This window comes from Protopterus annectens, chromosome 3.part0 (genome assembly GCF_019279795.1).
Source record: "Protopterus annectens isolate FY-2018-M chromosome 3.part0, PAN1.0, whole genome shotgun sequence".
NCBI lineage: Eukaryota > Metazoa > Chordata > Ceratodontiformes > Protopteridae > Protopterus > Protopterus annectens.
This window is the reverse complement of record NC_056731.1, coordinates 1,982,486,380-1,982,506,772: the sequence shown is the minus strand read 5'-3', so window position 1 is coordinate 1,982,506,772 and position 20,393 is coordinate 1,982,486,380.

Sequence of the window (20,393 nt, the reverse complement as noted above, 5' to 3'; positions counted from 1 at the left end):
TGGGATTCACAATCAAACTCACACTCATCATGAATCAAATCCAAAGGTCCCCTCATCCTATGCCCATACAGCAGCTCAAATGGCGAAAAACCTATGGATTCCTGGGCTACCTCTCTGTATGCAAAGAGCAGATGAGGCAAATATTTGTCCCACTCACTCTTAAACTGGTCTGCAAATGCCCGTAGCATGGTCTTTAGTGTAGATTTTAACTTCCTCACAAGACCATTAGTTTGGGGATGGTAGGGGTGGTCTTTAGGTGCTTCACCCATAGTGCTGATGCAGACAAGCCAGCAAGTATGGCATGAAAATGGCACTTCTGTCCATCGGTATTTCTATCAGGAAACCTACCCTGCTGAAAATTTCTAACAAAGCATTTGCCATCTTCTCTGCCTCAATGGAAGACAAAGCCACTGCCTCATGGTATCTAGTAGCATAATATACCACAACCAGGATATACTTCTCCCCTGTGGAAATTGAGGGAATCAGAGGCACAACAATATCCATACCTACCCTCTAAAATGGCTCCTCCATCACAGGCAAAGGCATCAAAGGAGCTTTGACCTTGTCTCCTTCTTTGCTTCCTTTTTGGCACAGCTCACAGGTCCTGCCATACTCTGTTACACCCCTTGCAATCTCAGGCCAAATGTTCTGCATAATATGTCTCTTGGTATGCTTTTATACCCATATGACCTGCAAAAGGATTGTCAAGGGCTGTGGCTAAAAGTGTCAGATGGTAAGGTCTAGACACTACCACCTGCTGTATTACCTCACCCTCTAGGCCTCCCTAAGGGTCCACTCTAAATACAGTACCCATTAGATCCAGTATGCAGACTCCCCTTTTCCTTGACAATAAGGTGCCTTCCTGGCTACCTCCCTCAAGCCTCTTAGTGTAGGGTTCAAAAGCTGAGCCAGTCTCAACTCTACCTTTATAACTTTTGTCAGCTCCACTTCCACAGGAGGTCTGGTTTCTTCTGACAGTGGTGCCTCATTGTCAGCCTGGGTACTGCCACTCACCTCTGCCATTGCATTCACTCTAAGGGAATATCAGTACCTAGCAGCAGCTGTGGTTCACCTTCAGGCTCACTGCTACAGTGTAGCTCTCTCCATGAAACAGCCACCTCACCAGCCCTGGTTCAGGTGTGGGGTATGTATGGGTCTCCCCCAGGCTATCAGACCTACATGCCTGTCTACAAGCATGACTGCAAGTAACTGCAGGCACACAAGTTACTGCATTATCAAAATAATTTCCTATCAAGACATCTGCAAGTATATCCTCAAACACACCTACTTACTTGCTTCCTTTTCCACCCTCCCAGTCGAGGTGAACTCTGGTCAAAGGCATTTGGAATGGGGTCCTTCCTAAAGCTCTGGCTAGAGTAAACTGCCTAAGCAAGATCTGCTCCTCTTTAACCACTGCAGGCTTCATAACGGTTATGTCAGAGGCTGTCTCTCTCTCTTAGCAGTGGCCTGTTTCCATCAACTAAGATAGGATATAACCTCTGGTGATAGTTTCGTACCACTATTGTCTCCAGACAACTTACCACTGGCATATTGTTATTCCCATTTTCTGGCTCCCCCATCTTTTGTTCTCCACCTTGCCTCTTTGGACATCTATATGATACATGGCCCCACTGCTTACATTTAAAACTTTTAACCCTTGATCCTGGTGTATACCTGAACTAGTAGCTTCTCCTGTTACTGGTGGCCTCTGTAGGGGTGGTTTAGACTGCCTACCATGGGTTCCCTTATATCCATGTGTAGCAATGGGTATCCCCTTCCTGTCAATGATGCACTACTTGCCAAGTAGAGATCCCCCTTTTTCCCCAGCTCATCTACAAAGTTACATTCTCAGTTTGCCTACCAGATTCTTATGTCCTCAGGCAAAGTGCTAAGGGCTTGTTCCCTCACCAAATGGTCTGCCAGCACTTCCAAAGTGGTGACCTGACATCTGTTAGAGTGTGTTAAACAATGAATAAAGGTTAAAATCAATTTTGCTGTAAATATGCAAAAATGTAAAGTATAAAATAAAAGTTTGCTTTAATGTAGGAATAGAACTTAGCAATATAAAATGAGCATCCATACTATGTGACATAACCCTGACTAAAATAAGTGGTGTGAAAAACAAGAAACTTCTGTTAATGGACATGTTTCCTTACAGAGTCAGCAGAAACTCCAAAAAACAATTCTGTATGCTTTCTCACAATATCAGCAAGGATGTTTGACATACTTTCTCACAGATGAATGGACATGCTTTTACAAAATCAGCAGAAAAAACAATTTGTACATGCTTTCTCACAAGATGTTTCCTTATTAGCAGAAAAACAACTCTGAAAAGTAAATATTACATAGTTTCTCACAAGCATCAGCAGAAGTGTTTCCTAACAGATGCTTCCATGCAAAGTCAAAAAAGAGATACTAAGAGGAGAAACAGGATCTGAAATTCATGAGAAGTACAGTATATATAGACTGTAAAGGTAAGCTGTGTTACAGGTATTTATAGGAACACACTTGTTCCGAGATATCTGTAGGAGAATTATTATCCATACTGATCATAAAGTAAACCTTGTACATTAAAGCTATAAGCTGTAACAATATAGTACATGTTGTCTGTTATAAAATAAGTTATTTGTTGCTAACTGCACTAGAATTAAAATAGTATTGTGCTGCAAAGTATATTTTCTCATCAGTATGCAATCTGCAAGGCTCTGTGTCTTAAACAGACTGTAAGTACAGTTTTGCAAAATTCTGTGCTATAACCAGACTTTGAGTACAGCATCAAACAGCCAACAAGACTTTATGTCTTAAGAAGATTTTGGTTCCAGCATAGCAGCAGCATCGCAATTCATTTTTCAGTGGTGAGCCTAGCATGTATTTGAGCACAGATGGAGTGAAGTGGCTCCTGTACAGGGTCACTCCAGTATAGGTGCAGTAACTAAAATTTGTGTATATAAGTGAGTCCTAAATAGGAGCACTCCAGCTTTATACAGCTTGCAGCAGTACAGTTTTTAGACATTTGAATCTGGAGTGAGGCTGCCATTCAGAAATATCGCAGTGCCATAAATTCTCCAAGTCTGTGAATTTCAAGGTTTCGAATATGCAACTTCCAATTTCATTTCACCAGCTCTTTGTGTGACTATGGTGAAATTTCCAGCCATCTGCAACAATTGACTGATCACCTGTTCACTTGCTAAGTGGTAAGACTTTTTTCTGTGTCACATATAAGTACTGATGCCATTAGGGACTGCAGTAGGAAATGTAAACAGAACTTTACTCTTAATATTTCATAAAAACAGACAAAATATGGGACAAAATGCAATGTTGGTATACGCAGCACATTAGTAAAAGTAAAGACATAATAGGGCAAGTTGATACTCAAGCATTATGCAAGTGTGTTGTAACATTTGATTGGCATCTGAAACAAAAAATATGGCATGCCATAGTAAATGTTTATTGTGTGAATCATCTGAAGCTGATTTCTGTGTGCAATGCCATAAAAATACAGTGCAGACCATTGTTCAAAGGTTAGACTGTAAAGACAAACTTTTTAGTGGTGATGAACCAAGAAAAGGTGAAATGCTTACATTATACCCAGATGTTAGACAGTTATCTTCTGTTACTGCACTAATCTCAGAATTAGAACAGTAGTCAAATCAGTTACTGACAGAAACTCCTGTAGATCTTATTACACCTTTTAAACATTATGTAGACAAGTGGAATGAAGCCACTGCTCAGCACTCAACAGATGAGGACAGGGACAAGGTTTATGATAATTTGACAGAAGAATTTAAAAAATTCTTAAAAGACAAACAAGGTGAGTTCAAAAAGTTCAAAAATAATATACAAGAACTCTGTCAATTGTGCATAAGGGCCCTACAGTTAATAGAAAATTCTAATAAAAAGCATCATAAACCTGTAAAGAATTACACAAAGAAATTGCAGACCTTAAATGGCATTTACTAGAGAAGGAAAATGAATTAACTGAGTTAACAGAGACTAATCTACATAAGATTATTTTAATAGCCAAACTTAAGGAAGAATTGCAAAACATAAAACCAGTACAAGTTATAGAACAGCGAACCACTGCAGATATCTATACACAATCCAGGTAATTACAAAGTTTACCATAGTGGAATGACAAAAAAGGCATTTCTACTACATGCTTGCATTTGAAGAATGGGTAGCAAACACAGCAGGATCTGATATATGGACAAATGCCTTACTGAGATGTTTTTGGATTTTTATCCCCAAATGTTTTAAAACCTTCATCCAGTTGAATCAGAAGGACTATAAATTAGATGATAAAGTAGGCCGTATGACAGCTGTTCTTATGGCACACACACAAGGGCAGTGTCTCTCAGCAAAACTGTTAGATAATTTCAAAATTACCATCTCAGATAAATTAATGGAACAAGTTGAGGACTTTAAACTTGCATTTCAAATTATATATCAAAGGTCAGAAGAGGACATGCAACACAAGGATATACAGAAACAATTAACACACTGTTTTTAGAGCAAGTAAAAGAGGTTCCAAGGAATATTAATTGCATTTATGAAGAAAACTCAAATACCATCACTGATTTAGTACAAAAACTAATGGAGGGACAGACTATGGCCAGTAATGGGACATTATACTTACATCATATATTTGCATTAGGAGAGGATAATGAGCCCTTTGATGTAATTGGTGAAGTAAAAAGCCATAAAAGGCAATGGTGGTATGACCAACCACCAGCAGAAAGAGCTGTGTCTGTACCACCAGCTCCTGTACCTGTGTCTGTAGCAACAGGAACAGGCATAGGTAATGAAGAAAAGGCACCATCATTATTTTTGTAAGAAAGGAGGGCATATTAAGCAAAGTTCAAATTTCAAAGTTTAGCATAAAAAGAAGGAAGAACGGGGTGTATTTCCATAAACAAAGCCATAAGATTCGCAAGTAAAGTCAGAAAAACAGGTCTATGCCCAAAGACCTTACAATATTGGCAAAGACAGCTATAAGGGCCTGTATGTCCCATAGACTGTCAAGTAGTTTCACCTGTAAATCCAAAATATTTGGTAGAGCAGGCAGAAGAAATAGCTAGGCAAAATTATGAAAAAAGTTTGAAAACTCTAAATGTGCAGATCACTCAGACACACAGGAAAATGACAAACAAGAACATGAGGTGTGTCATATTGCATTTGACAATAAAGGTGAGGATGAGTGGCTCTCCTTACAATAGGGGTGTGCCCCCCTACTCTGGTATCTTTCTTGACCACTTTTAAAAAGGGTCATGATGGATGACCACTGATTGATATTTGGGTAGAGGGGTCACTATGGATAAATGTCTTATTAAACACAGGAGCAGCAGTATTCATCACAAACAGACAGTTACCTATAAATTCTATAACAAATGTTTTCATTTTGGCATTTAATGGCACAGGATGTTATGCAGTGAGTAGCCAGGATGTAGACATAAAATTTAACCAAGAAGGACATACATGGAAGGGTGCATTTTTATCGTATCCATCCTGCTCAACTACCATTATTGGAATGGACATTTTAGGACCTTTAACATAGTAATTGACTTTCCTAACAGTATTCTGTGAATAGGAGACAGGAAAAAAGGAGGGGGAGAAAAAAGTGCAGGTTGCTGTGCAATCTCTCTACCTGAACAAGCTGACAAGCCTACAGGTTATGTGAATACAGACAGTGAGGATGTGTGGCAGCATTTACAACAGCAATGCCCAAACCTGTGGTCCGAGGGTCCCAGTGACTGTGGAAAACTAGAAATGCCAGTAGGGGTGGGTAGTGATCAGGATTATATACCACCATTTCAAAAACAATATCCCATTCCCAGGGAGGCAGAAGAGCATATGGAAAAATGTATTGTAGAATGGTAAAAGGAAGGAATTATACAAAAAAGCAACAGTCCCACAAATTCACCAATCTGACCAGTTAAGAAAAAAGATTTCAGTTATCGTCTTGTTATTGATTTATAGAAGGCTAATCAATGCACAACTCCTAGGGCACATTTAATTCAGAGAGTTCCAGAGTTGGCTGCACATATTAAGCCACAAAGTAAGTGATTTACAGTAATAGATTTAGCAAATGGCTTTTTTTGCAGTACCACTCAGGAAAAAAGATTGGCCACGATTTTCCTTTACATTTAAAAAACAGAAATATGTCATGACAAGGTTACCTCAGGGATTTCAAAACAGTCCTGTTATTTTTCACCAGACAGTAGGATCCATTCTGTAAGATTTGGAACAGAATGATTCAGTGGTGCATTACATTGATGACATATTGATTCAGTTTGAAACAGTAGAAGAACATGTATGGCTTCTCAAAAAAGTTTTCCACACTTTACAGCAGGCAGGGTTTAAGGTTAAAAGTGAAAAAATTCAGTATATGTCAAAAGTTTCTAGGTACTATTATAAAACCGTCAGGAAGGTCTCCTTGTCCTATGCATGTGCAAGGCATCTTACAAATGGAAAATCCATTGACTATAGCAGATTTACATAAATTTGTGGGAATCATGAATTACAATAGGGAATTTATAGAGGATTATGCAGCTGTGGCTGCTCCACTATACAAAAAGTTGCAGGAACAGAAAAAACCCACCTTTTTAGAGTTGGGACCCCATGAGGATAAGGCATTTTCACAAATGAAAGTAAAATTAGTACAAGCTGCAGAATTAATAGCACCCATACCAATGTTGTTGTTTGTGCCACTAGCAGCAGCAGGGAAGAAAACATTATCTGTGGTGCTACAGGAATGGCCACATGGTGCCAACAACAGAAACAAAAAACACTTTCTGTAGTAGGAAGATGACTCCAGTAGAATTGGACTTTCATCCCTGCATGCAGCAGTTATTAGCCATTTACTGGGGTATTAAGCAAACTGAGTATTTCCAGCATTATAGTACAAACATCACACCAAGCAATAAAAGCCTTGGTAGACAATTCTGAGATGAATAAAATCACAGATGGTATTAGGCAGTTTTTGCAAAATGTATGGCACTTTTTGGAATGAAATCTGTCACAATACAGACAGGGGCAAATATTATTTGTCAAACCATATGGGATATGAAGGAAAACAGCATAACTGCTTCGAAAAAATAATGTCACCTGCTGTACAATTTCTGGTATCTGATTTTGACCACTTTAAGCCATCCATTTTTTTGGACAGAGCACAGTTTTGGCACAAAGGCAAATACTAGAAAGGATTAGCCGTAGTTCTGGAGAATCCATAGCTGGATGCTCCAAAACTAATCAAGTTACCAGTGCATATGTCAGCTCAGAGCACTGAACTAGAGGCAGTACTGTATGTGCTAAAATATTACAATACTGTTAACATTTTTTTCAGACAGTGCTTATGTAGCAAATTATTTAAGACTGCATATGGACACTTGGGTAAGGTGAGAATGTGTAGACAGTGTAGGCAAACCATTATGGCATGCTGAAGTATTAAAAGACATACATAAAGTAATAACAAAGTCAAATCAACAGGGACAGTACAGCATTTTAAAAGTAAAAGCACACCAAAAACCAACAAGTGAAACTTTCAGGTTAAATGCATTATCTGACTCATTAGCAAAACAAGCATCACAAAGTGAAAAACACTTCTAGGGTATGTGTACACTGATACAGAAGTTAGTGCCTTAAAAAACAGAAGTTAGCACCCTAAAAGAGATAGACCAAAAATCAAGGAAGATCTCATAAACATCCAACAAAAGCAAGGTTTAAAAGAAGAAACAGACCTGTGCATAACTGCAGGAGTGCTGTCAAAGGAATACTATGTATATACCACCACAAAAGGATTATGGTTGCCTTATATGCTATACCAGTTAGCACGTCAGTTGGTCAAGTTAAATCACCAAATACTGGGACATGTAGGAGCTGATAAGCTATGGGTGGTTGTAAAAGAAAAATATTGGAACCCAAATTTGAAAAGGTTTGTAGGCTAATTGTAGAAGAATGTCTGAACTGTTTACAGGTAAATGCTAAAAGCAAAAAGACTCAGTTACATCTGGTGCAGCCAGCATATGGACCATGATATGCAGTTCAAATAGACTATGCAGGTCCTTTGTCAACAACAACAGAAGGGTACAGATACCTACTAGTAGTTGTGAATGTTTTTTTCAAAATGGGTAGAAACAGTTCCCACCAAAACCATGACAACAAAGACAACACCAGAAGCTTTATGGAAAATATTTTCTTACACTGGGGGGTGGCCAAGTGTCAAAGAATCAGATAATGGTCTACAGTTTGTTAGTAATCTCATTAAGCAAATGTGTAATTTATTGGGCATACAGCAAAGATTTTATGTACCATACCATCCACAATCCAATGGCATAGTAGAACGTATGAATCGTATGTTAAAAGAACATCTAAAAAAGGCATACCTGGAAAAAGGCAATACTTGGGTACAGCAACTGCCTGGCATTTTAATGGGTATTTGGGCAACACCAAATAGCAAAATGGATATTTCACTTTACAAAATAATGACAGGTCATAAAATGCCCATACAACTGCTGTTTGATCCAGAGATACCTAATGGTAGACTTATGTTAGAAATCAGTAAGCATCAGCAATGGTTAAAACAGTTTACAAAAATACATGATTACTATGCAAGAGAGCAAGCGTTCCACTTATGGAGAAAGCAGCCAATTTTCTTGCCTGAAGAAAACCTTCCCTGCAAAACAAAAGCATTGGTAAAAACATTCCAAATGGAAGGTCCATGGGATAGCATCTGGCAAAGCCCTTTTGAAGTAGTGGAACAAATCAGACCATTAGTGCATAAAATCAAAGGAAAAAATAAAAATAAAACAATGTTGGTACATAAAGATCAGTTAAGAGTTATGTAAACTAGTGAAAAATATAAATCTGACTAAGTGTATTCTCTTGGTTTCCGACAGAGAAAGCATAATGGAATTGACATGGTTTAAAGTGCATCCTTTTGGAAATCTAGTTTTGGATGACCAAAGGCAAAATGATTCAGCAATGGAATTTCTACTTAAAGGATTTTTTTAAGCAATTATAGCTATCATGCTAGTTATTATTGTATTGCTTAGCATTAAATTGTACTTACAACCTGTTAACCAAACTGTAAAGTTACACAAGAAAGTTGAGTAAAGATATGTGGAAAAATGAGCAAGATTGGTCACCATCTTTTAATACATTTTTGGCAAGACAATGTTGGTATGCAAAAAGTATGAATGTTTCTAATTGCTGGGTATGTAGTCTAGTACCTAAAACAACAGGGGTCATGTCCCTGGTGCCAGTTCCACTAGATACTGTTAGTAGCTGGAGAGTATTAATAAATGAAACAGGAGACCAAGTTATAAATGTACAACTACGTAAAGCAAGAGTGCAGTTATCTACTATAGTACAGGGAATCACACATTTTCAACAAAATGGAACCATCCCAGTGGGTAACAGTAATTGTACTAGAATAATTGAAATGGCAAATTTTCATAAACACATACCAGAACATGATGTATTTTATCATGGTTTTCCTATTCTAAAACCAGCCAAGGGTCATTTAATACTAAGTGACACAGCAGTATATCATTTTTCACAAAACGATAAAAGTTAGTGTAAAATCGTTACATGTTGGCAAAGTTAAATAAATTTTTTACAGTTGTACAAGATAAAACTCCTACTATGGGGCAGGCAAATGGCAGTGTAGTAAATACAGTAGCAGTGTCACTCTGTCAGATGGCTTATATTACATTTCTGGTAAATATGCTTATAAATGGTTACCAAAGGAATGGGATGGTACCTGCGATATTGGATTAGTAATACCAGCAATGCATCACGTAAAAGAATTACCAAAGCAAAGCATTAGAAATGCAAGAAGAAAAAGAGACATATTACCTGTAATTGAAAGTCCAGAAAATCCAGTAAATACCCTAGATACATCACATATTTACTATCAAAATCTTGATTATGTAAAATTGAAAGATATGGATTTAGGAGATAATGTAATTTTTGGAGTATGTATTTTCCGATGGTATGGAGCACCAAACGCCATTTGAGAGTTAAGAGAAATATCTAAATTAGTTGAAGTATTGGCAAATGCCACTTTCAATGCAATTTCAGACATTACTGTTGAAATGACACCATATGAACTATACTTTTACAAAACCAAATGGCATTAGATTACATACTATTGTCCTGAGGCGGTATATGTGCCCTTATAAGAGAACAATGTTGTACATTTATTCCAGATAAAAGATAGTCTCTAAAAACACATTTAGAAGTCATTGCACAAGTGTCACAACATACTAGGAAAATTGGAATGATGATTGGAGTGAGTGGTTTAGTAATTTATTTACAGGGTGGACAGGATAAATCACCATGTTTTTTAGTGTTATTATTGTTAATATAATACTTGGTTGCTATTATTTATATGTATTAAAGTTTGTTTAACAAAAGCTATTTGACAAGTTACTGTTGTCAATTGTCACAATGAAAATATTTTACCAAACAATGATGAATTTGTCTCCCTTGTTTAAAATAAAAAGGGAAAACTGTTAAAGTGTGTTAAACAATGAATAAAGGTTTAAATCAATTTTGCTGTAAACATGCAAAAAAGTAAAGCATAAAATAAAAGTTTGCTTTAATGTAGGGATAGAGCTTAGCAATATAATATGAGCATGCATATATGTGAAGTAACCATGAGTAAAATAAGTGGTGTTGTGAAAAACAAGAAACATCTATTAATGGCCATGTTTCCTTACAGAATCAGCAGAAACTCGAAAAAACAATTCTGTATGCATTCTCACAATATCAGCAAGGAAGTTTGATGTGCTTCCTCACAGATGAATGGACATGCTTTTACAAAATCAGCAGTAAATCAATTTGTACGTGCTTTCTCACAAGATGTTTCCTTATTAACAGAAAAAACAACTCTGAAAAGTAAATATTACATGATTTCTCACAAGCATCGGCAGAAGTGTTTCCTAACAGATGCTTCCGTACAAAGTCAAAAAAGGGATACTAAGAGGAAAAACAGGATCTGAAGTGCATGAGAAGTAGAATATATAAAGACTTTAAAACTAAGCTGTGTTAGAGGTATTTGTAGGAACACACTTGTTCAAAGGTATCTGTAGGAGGATTATTATCCATACTGATCATAAAGTAAACCTTGTGCATTAAAGCTATATGCTGTAACAGTATAGTACGTGCTGTCTGTTATAAAAATAAACTATTTCTTGCTAACTGCACTAGAATTAAAATAGTATTGCGTTGCAAAGTATATTTTCTCATCAGCATGCAGACTGCAAGGCTCTTTGTCTTAAACAGACTGAAAATGCAGTAATGTAAAACTCTGTGTTATAATCAGACTTTGATTGCAGCAGTAAACAGCCAGCAAGACTTTGTGTGTTAAGAAGATTTTGGTTCCAGCACAGCAGCAGCATCATAATTAATTTTCCAACACCCACTCACCCACCTATGAAAATAAGTGGTTAACTCAGCAATATACTCACACACACTTTCATCTACCTTGAGTCTATGCTGACAAAACTTTTATTCTGTAATCTTCAGGTGTTAACTTAAAACATTCAGGTAAGCATTTCTTTAATTTATCATAGCTTAAACAATCAGTAGCAGACAATTTAGAAACCACAGTTGCAGCTTTACCGTGGAGTAAGGTGGACAGTAACCCTACACAGAGCCCTTGGTTAACATTATAGTTTTTATACACTCTTTCAAATATATGAAGAAAACTATCAAAATTATCACACTCTGTAAATTGTGGAAGACATTTAGTGGGTTCTATTGTTTCTGGGGATCATTTATTGCCTTCTCAATTACCTCCATGACCCTGGAAAAGAATCAGCATCTCCCTCTCATGTTGGTGCTGCTTCTCACTTTGTTTGGACTTCAAACACTGCAATCATTTATTTTCTTCGGCCTCCAAATGTTGCAGTCCCTCTGATGATTCTAATTCCATCTGCTTTGCCTGCCACAGTCTCTCTGCTAATTCTAATTCTAAATATTTGGCTTCCAGTTCAAGTCTCTTTAACTCCAGATGAGTTTTAGACCTCTGAGGAAAAGGTGAACTGTCCTGTTTCTCAGGGCTGCAGATCCCCATCACCAGACTGGTTATCCTTCTGGTTGCTGGTCTGAACTGAAACTAAGGTTGAAATCATTATCTCTTTATTTAGTTTGGCATGCACTAGTCTTTAGGCTTCACACATCTTGGCCAACTTGTCCTTTGTAAGCTTGCCATAATCCTCTGCTGACACCTTTGCCTGCTTTCCCTGACTAAACTAAACTAACAAAAACAAATAAAACTGTTGTGATAATGAAACACTGTATGATTACCTTGTGCTGCTGAGAGAATACACCTTCACTAACAGCTGCCTACAGTTTACAGAAGTTCAATTAATATCCCACCACTGCTCACCAATATGTGACGTCCCCCCTGTGAGCCAGTAAGGGGCCTGAATCCTCACCATTGACACTGAAAAGGGATATTCACTTGAAACACAAATGGATACACCCAATATTTCCAGATGCAGCTCTCTGCATCAAGTGCAATTTTGCTTAACAGCACACAGGGAGCACACTCAGTCTGGCCTCAGGGTTTCTTTACCTGGCTCCCTCCAGTTCCCCAATCAGGATCCACACTGGCAAATGTATAGAGTTGAGACTTCAGCTGAGTGCCCAAGCCAAGTTTTCCACCACTCTCTCTGTGAAACCAGGGCTTCATACCCCTGATCCAAGCAGCTGACACAGACACTCTTTGAGATTTGATTTTCACACACACCACACACTTACCTGAGAAAAGCTGGCACAGATTTACTAGCTAGGCTTCCTTCTGCCCATATTATAAGGTAGCTGCATGACCAACAGACACTCCAAAGCCAGCTACTCCAAGGTTCTTACAAGGGTACCCAATTATACTGACTGAAATAAATATGAATATAACAGTATGTTAATGTGCATAGCAGGATGTGAGTGACATCACCTAGTGCTATGTCGAATACATCGAACCATGGTTGTTGATGTATTCATTTTTGCTTTGGTTTACTTTTCAGCATTCTGAATTCACATTTCAGGCTGACATTCTAAATGGTCAACTGAAGCAGATTTGAAATGCCAATAGTAAACCATTTACAAAAAATACCAGAGTTTTAATCACAGGAAATATTAAAAAATAACACAGGTGGACAAGTTCACAGTTATAGAAAACAATGCTTAACTAATCTCATTATATTTTTCTGACCAATATAAAGAAATACTATTCCCTGGTTACTTACTAGAGCAATGCAAGATGAAGTAGGTGAGAGATCCTTCTTTGTCAGGTTACAAAAACAGAGTGCAATGAGACTTCAGTCTCACCTAGTATTAAAATATAATTTTTAGTGATGAATTACAGAATAACATCACATACATTTGGTCATCTGAATTCTGCATCCCATGCTACCCCACCCCCCCTTGGCTAGAAGCAGTCAGGATTTAGCAGATATGTGTCAATAATACACAGAGCCTTGGTAAGATCTGCTGCAGTTTCTGGAAGTCATAAAACAATTTTAGACCTCCATCCTTCTAGAGTAGCAATTAGATCATCCCAAAAACAATACAGAAAGCTTCCTAGTACAGACGTTCTGTCTTTAGCTGCATTGAGAACTGTAAGATACAATCTTTACGGCCTAAATTAAGTAATTTAATTTTTACTATTTTCAAAAAGTCAGGTGGATTGAGATTAACCTCTTCTCTTCCAGTATCCTCTGTTAAAATATATACATTTAAACAGTTACAATAATGCATGTATATTTCTTTTTCTGTCCAGCAGGGCACACTGTTGGTACAATTTTAATACAAACAGCTTTACAAATACATGTTTCCACACAAGCCTCTTTAGAAATCAGATTAATATATAAATTACATATAATTCTGTACAGAATTCCAGCTAGCTGTGCTGGCATATGCTGCACATCCACTGCTCTACTTCTCTTGTCATAGCTGGCAATTCCTCACATTGTCACATCACTCCCCCTATGAAGATTCAAGCTAGTTTTTCAAGTGACCCCTGAGAAATGTTGCTTGAGAAGAATGAGCCTATCTTGAAATACATTAACCCATATGCTGTCTTGAGATCCCAGCTGCAATGGCATTGCTGACTCCACTACAGTGCTGCATTGTCATGTCATATTCTTGCAACACTAGGCTCTACCTTAGTACCTTGGCATTTTTCTGGCTGGCTTGATGTAGCCCTAGATCCCCCTCAGACTCCTCCAGCCTCTTACTGCAAATACTTAGTACAAGAAACTCTCTGTCATGGTAAGCGTTCATCATGTTAACATCGTGCAGTTTCTGCCCCTGCCACTTGCCTAGCAGTTCAAACATGTAGTTAACATCACTGACCTTCCTTATCACTTTGAATGGTCCCTCCCAAGCTGTCTGCAGCTTATTTTGCCTGACAGGAATGAAAACCATAACCTGCTGTCCCACAGCTTACTCTTGGGCTTGAGCATTCATATCATACCAGACCTTTTTCTGCTGTTGGACTCCTGTCAGGTTTTCCTGGCCAAGCCCATAAGGTCCCTAAGCTGTGTCATGAGGTTTAGAAAATATGTCACAAAAGTCTCCTTGTGGGACTCACAATCACTCTCACATGCATCACAAATCAAATCCAAAGGTCCTCTCACCCTATGCCCATACAGCAACTCAAAGGGTGAAAAACCTGTAGATTCCTGGGCTATCTCTTTGTATGCAAATGGCAGATGAGGAAACTATTTGTCCCACTCTCTCTTAAGCTGGTCTTCAAATGTCCAGAGCATGGTCTTTAGTGTAGAGTTTAACTTCTCCATAAGACCATTAGTCTATGGATGGTAGGGGTGGTCTTTGGTTGCTTTACCCCACAGCACTTCCACAGACAAATCAGCAGGTCTGACATGAAATTGGCACCTCTGTCAGTCAGTATTTCTATTACGAAACCTACCCTGCTGAAAATCTCTAACAAAGCATTTGCAACCTTCTCTGCCTTGATGGAAGATAGAGCCACTGCCTCATGGTATCTAGTAGCATAATCTGCTACCACCAGGATATACTTCTTCCTTGTGGAAATTGGTGTACTCAGAGGCCCCACAATATCCATACCTACCCTATGACATAGCTCGTCAATCACAGGCAAAGGCATCAAAGGAGATTTGACCTTGTCTCCTTCCTTGCCTATGTTTTGGCACTGCTCACAGGTCCTGCTGTACTCTGTTAAATTCCATGCAATCCCAGGGCAATAAAAGTTCTGCATAATATGTTTCTTGGTATGTTTTATGCCCATATGACCTGCAAAAGGAATGTCAAGGGCTATGGCTTGAAGTGTCAGATGGTAGGGTCTAGGCCCTACCAACTGCTGTATTACCTCACCATCTAGATCTCTCTCAGGGGTCCATTCTCTATACAGTAACCATTTGTTCCAGTATGCAGACTCCCCTTTTCCTTGAGAATCAAGTGCCTCCCTAGCTACCTCCCTCAAGCCTCTTAGTGTAGGTTCAGAAAGTTGAGCCAGTCTCAACTCTATCTTTGTGACTTTTCTCGGCTCCATTTCCACAGGAAGTCTGGTATCTTCTGACAGTGGTGCCTAATTGTCAGCCTGGGTACTATCACTCACCTTTGCCCTTGCATTCACTCTAAGGGAACATCAGCACCTAGCAGCAGCTGTGGCTCACCTACAGATTCACTGCTACAGTGTAGTTCTCTCCCTGAAACAGTCACCTCACCAGCCCTGCTTCAGGTGTGGTGCCTGTCTGGGTCTCCACAAGGCTACCAGACCCACATGCCTTTCTACAAGCCTGACTGTGAGTAACTGCATGCACACAAGGTACTGCATTATCATAATCATTTCCCATCAAGACATTTGCAGGTATATCATCAAACACACCTACTTGCTTGCTTCCTTTTCCACCCTCCCAGTCAAGGTGAATTCTGGTCAAAGGCATTTGGAATGGGGTCCCTTTTAAAGCTCTGACTGGATTAAACTGCCCAAGCAAGTACTGCTCCTCTTTAACCACTGCAGGCTTCATAATGGTTATATCAGAGACTGTGTCTCTCTTAGGATCATCCCATTTTCCATCCACTAAGATAGAATATAACCTCTGGTTACAGTTTGGAACCCCTATTGTCTCCAGACAACTTACCACTGCCATACTGTTATTCTCACTTGTTGGCTCCCTCACCTTTTGTCCCCCACCTTGCCTCTGTGGACATCTATATGATACATGGCCCTGCTGCTTACATTTAAAACATGTAACCCTTAATCCTGGTTGTGTACCTGAACTAGTAGCTTCCCCTGTGACTGGTGGTTTCTGCTGGGGTGGTTTAGGCTGCCCACCATGAGTTACCTTATATCCATGTGCAGCAATGGGTATCCCCTTCCTGCCAGTGATGCCCTGCTTGCTAAGTAGAGATCCCCTTTTTCCCCAGTGCATCAGCAGAGTTACATTATCGGTCTGATTACCAGATTCTCATGTCCTCAGGCAAAGTGCTAAGGGCTTTTTCCCTTACCAAAAATGTCTGCCAGCCCTTCAAAAGTGGTGACCTGATACCCACTCACCACCTATGAAAATAAGTGGTTAATTCAGCAATATAATCACACACACTTCCATCTGCCTTTTTTTCTGCAATCTTCAGGTGTTAACTTAAAACATTCAAGTAAACATTTATTTACTTTATCATAATTTAAACAATCAATAGCAGACAATTTGGAAACAACAGTTACAGTTTTACCATGGAATAAGGCAGACAGGAATGGTACCCAGAGCCCTTGGTCAACATTATACTGTTTATACACTCTTTCAAATATATGAATAAATCTATCAAAATCATCACCCTGTGTAAATTGTGGAAGAAATGTAATGGGTTTTATTGCATTTGGGGATCATTTATTGCCTCCCCAATTACCTCCATGACCCTGGCAAAGAGTCAGCATCTCCCTCTCATGTTGGTGCTGCTTCTCATTTTCTTTGGACTCCAAACACCACAGTCTTTTATTGTCTTCAGCCTTCAAATGTTGCAGTCCCTCTACTGATTCCAAATCCATCTGTTTTGCCTGCCAGTTTCTCTGCTGATTCTAATTCTAAATGTTTGCACTCCAGTTCAAGGCTCTTTAACTCCAGATGGGTGTTTAAGTCCTCTCAGGAAAAGTTGAAATGTCCTGTTTCTGAGAGCTGCAGATCCCCATCATCAGACTGGTTATCCTCCTGGTTGCTGGTCTGAACTGCAAGTAAGGCTGAAATAATTTCCTCTTTATTTAGCTTGGCATAGACCAGTTCTTAGGCTTCACACACCTTGGCCAACTGGTCATTTGTCAGCTTAGCATAATCCTCTGCTGACAATTTGTCTGCATTCCCTGACTAAACTAAACTAACAAAAACAAATAAAACTGTTGTAATAAATAAACTCTATATGTTTACCTATTGGCTGCTGAGAGTCACCTTCAGTGACAACTGCTTACAGGCTACATAAGTTAAATTAATATCCAACCACTACTTGCCAGTATGTAATGGGCCTGAATCCTTACCACAGACACTGGAAAGGGATGCTCACTTGAAACAAAAATGGATACACTCAGTATTTCCAAATACAGCTCCCTGCATCAAGAACAATTTCCCTTAAGAGCATACAGGGGACACACTCAGTCCAGGGTCTGGGTCTCTATCTGTCTCCCTCCAGGACCCCAGACAGACTGCACAGTTCAAAGCTATTGAGTTGAGACATCAGCTGAGTGTCCAATCCAAGTTCTCCATCACTTTCTCTGTGAAACCAGTGCTTCATACCCCTGCTCCAAGCAGCACACACATGCGTTGAGATTTGATTTTCACATACACACATAGCTGGAAAGGCTGGCACAGATTTAGTAGCTATGCCCCCACCTGCCAGGACTATAGCCAGCTATTATACCTTATCCAGCTAAGGGTACACAATTTTACAGAGTGAAATTAATATTAATACAAATGGTAGTGTTTGGCCAATGTGGTAAGGCTTTCAAGAGTGGCCAGAACTGTCACCAAATATAAATAAGTACTCTCAGAGATTAAAATATTCTCTAAAAGACAAACCACAATGTATAATTTAAATATATTTAATAATAAATAATTAAAGAACATGAAAATATGACATATTTATTTATAATAAACACCAGACTTTCAGCCACAGGGAATATTAAAAATAACACAGGTGGACAGGTTCAGACAGTTACAGAAAAATAATATTTAACTAATCTCACTATATTTTCCTGACTGCTATAAAGAATTATTATTCCCTGGTTACTTGCTAGACCAAGGCAGATCAAGTAGGTGAGAGATCCTTCTTTGTCAGGTTACAAAAAGAGAGAGCAGTGGGATCTCAGTATCACCTAGTGTTAAAATATATATTTTTAGTGATGCACTACAGAATGACATCACATACAGCTGGTCATGTGAATTCTGGTTTCCATGCTACCCCCCTTGGCTAGAAGCTGTACAGATTTAGCACATATGTGTCAATAAAACACATACACAGAGACTTGCTAAGATCTGCTACAGCTCTGGAAGTAATAAAACTATTTAAAAAAATCTGCCCTTCCAGACTAGCAATTAGATCTTCCCAGATACAATGTAGAAAGCTTCCTAGTACTGACTTTTTGTCTCTGGCTGCATTGAGAACTGTAAGATACAAACTATATGGCCTAAATTAAGTAATTTAACTTGTTACGATTTTTCAAAGTTAGGTGGATTGAGATTAACTTCTTCTCTTCCAGTATCCTGTTAAAACATACACATTTAAACAGTTACAATAATGCATGTATGTTTCTTTTTCTATCTAGCAGGGCACACTGTTGGTTTCTTTTTTATCCCAAGCAGCTTTGCAAATACATTTTTTTCAATGCAAGCATCTGTACAAATCAGTTTGATATACAATTTAAATATAATTATTTGCAAAATTCCAGCTAGCTGTGCTAGCATATGTTACATAATGAAACTAGAAACTCCAAGACAAAGTCCATGGCAGCAGATGCAGGAGAGCAACCAAATCATTTAACTCAAAGAGCACTTTATTTGTGGAAAAATAATAAAATAAGTTGATAAAATAAGTTGAATAGCAGCAATAAATCAGCAATAAAGCAAACACTTTCGCATCTGTTCATTCAGAGACTTTTTCCAAGATAAAACATACAGTAAACAGTCCGTTTTTAAAATAGCAAAAGGCAACCCCCTAATTACTCTCCACCAATAAGTTACATTCATCAATTAGAATTTCATAATTTATTCAACAGCTAAAATATTCTTTTTTTAAAAGTACAGAAACTGTATAAAAGATAAATTACACTATCATTGTAAACCATAAAATGCATAATATGTTGCAATAAAAACATTCACCATCCAAACATTTAAAATAAACTGTATGTATATGTATATACACATACACACTTTTCTTTTTATCTATTTATCTATCTAGTGCCTTCAATTTGAAAAAACACGCTAAAGACAGGGCATCATTCATACCTGGCCAACTTGTTGCATTCATTCTAACTTGCCATATAGCCTCCATTTTTTTCTAATTGTAGTGCCATGGGCCACCCCTTGGGTCAATTTCAAGTCCATCCAGAATCATAAACTTAAAAGTATATTCAGGGAAATCATTACAGTGTTTTGCAAGGGCATTCGTCTCTTTTTTCAACCTTATATTGCTAAGGTGTTCTTAAATTCTACTTTTAAGCTTCTTTTTATTTTTTCCAATGTAATATGCTGGGCATTTCATGCACAAAGCACAATATACCACTCTCTCTCAGTCTGGCACGAACCTTTCTTTTTTATCTTTATCATAGTCCCATTTATTACGCAGCAGGGTCCCCTCTAAAACATGTGTACACATTGTGCATGACCCACATTTTTTCATATAGCCTACTATAGGTTTCTTAATTCTTACTTCAAGAATATTTTTGAGGGTTCATCCCCTACTGTATACTATGTTTGGTTTTTCACCTACCCATTCTTGAACATCGTTGCATGATCTAACAATAGCCCAATTCTTATGTAAGATGTCAGCAATCATTTTACTGGAGCTATTACATGCTGTAACCAATACTGACCTGGAGTATGCTACTCTTACAGTCTCAGTTTCCACCTCCACACTCTCCTTACTGGACCAATGATAGGCCGTAGCATCTACCACTCTAGCATCAGTTATCCCTATGGTCTCAGTTAATTCCTCAAGCTCATCTCTCTCTCTGTATATCCATTAAGGTCATCCATCCCTATAAATAAATGTGGTGCATTTATATCCTGGTTAAGGATGGCTTTAAAGTGTCCTCTTTCTCTTTTATTTATTACATCAATAAGTAACTCATTCACTAAAATAGTAGGATAATTCCTTTAAACAAACATTTCTTTCAATAATTTACATTCTCTAAGGAATGTTTC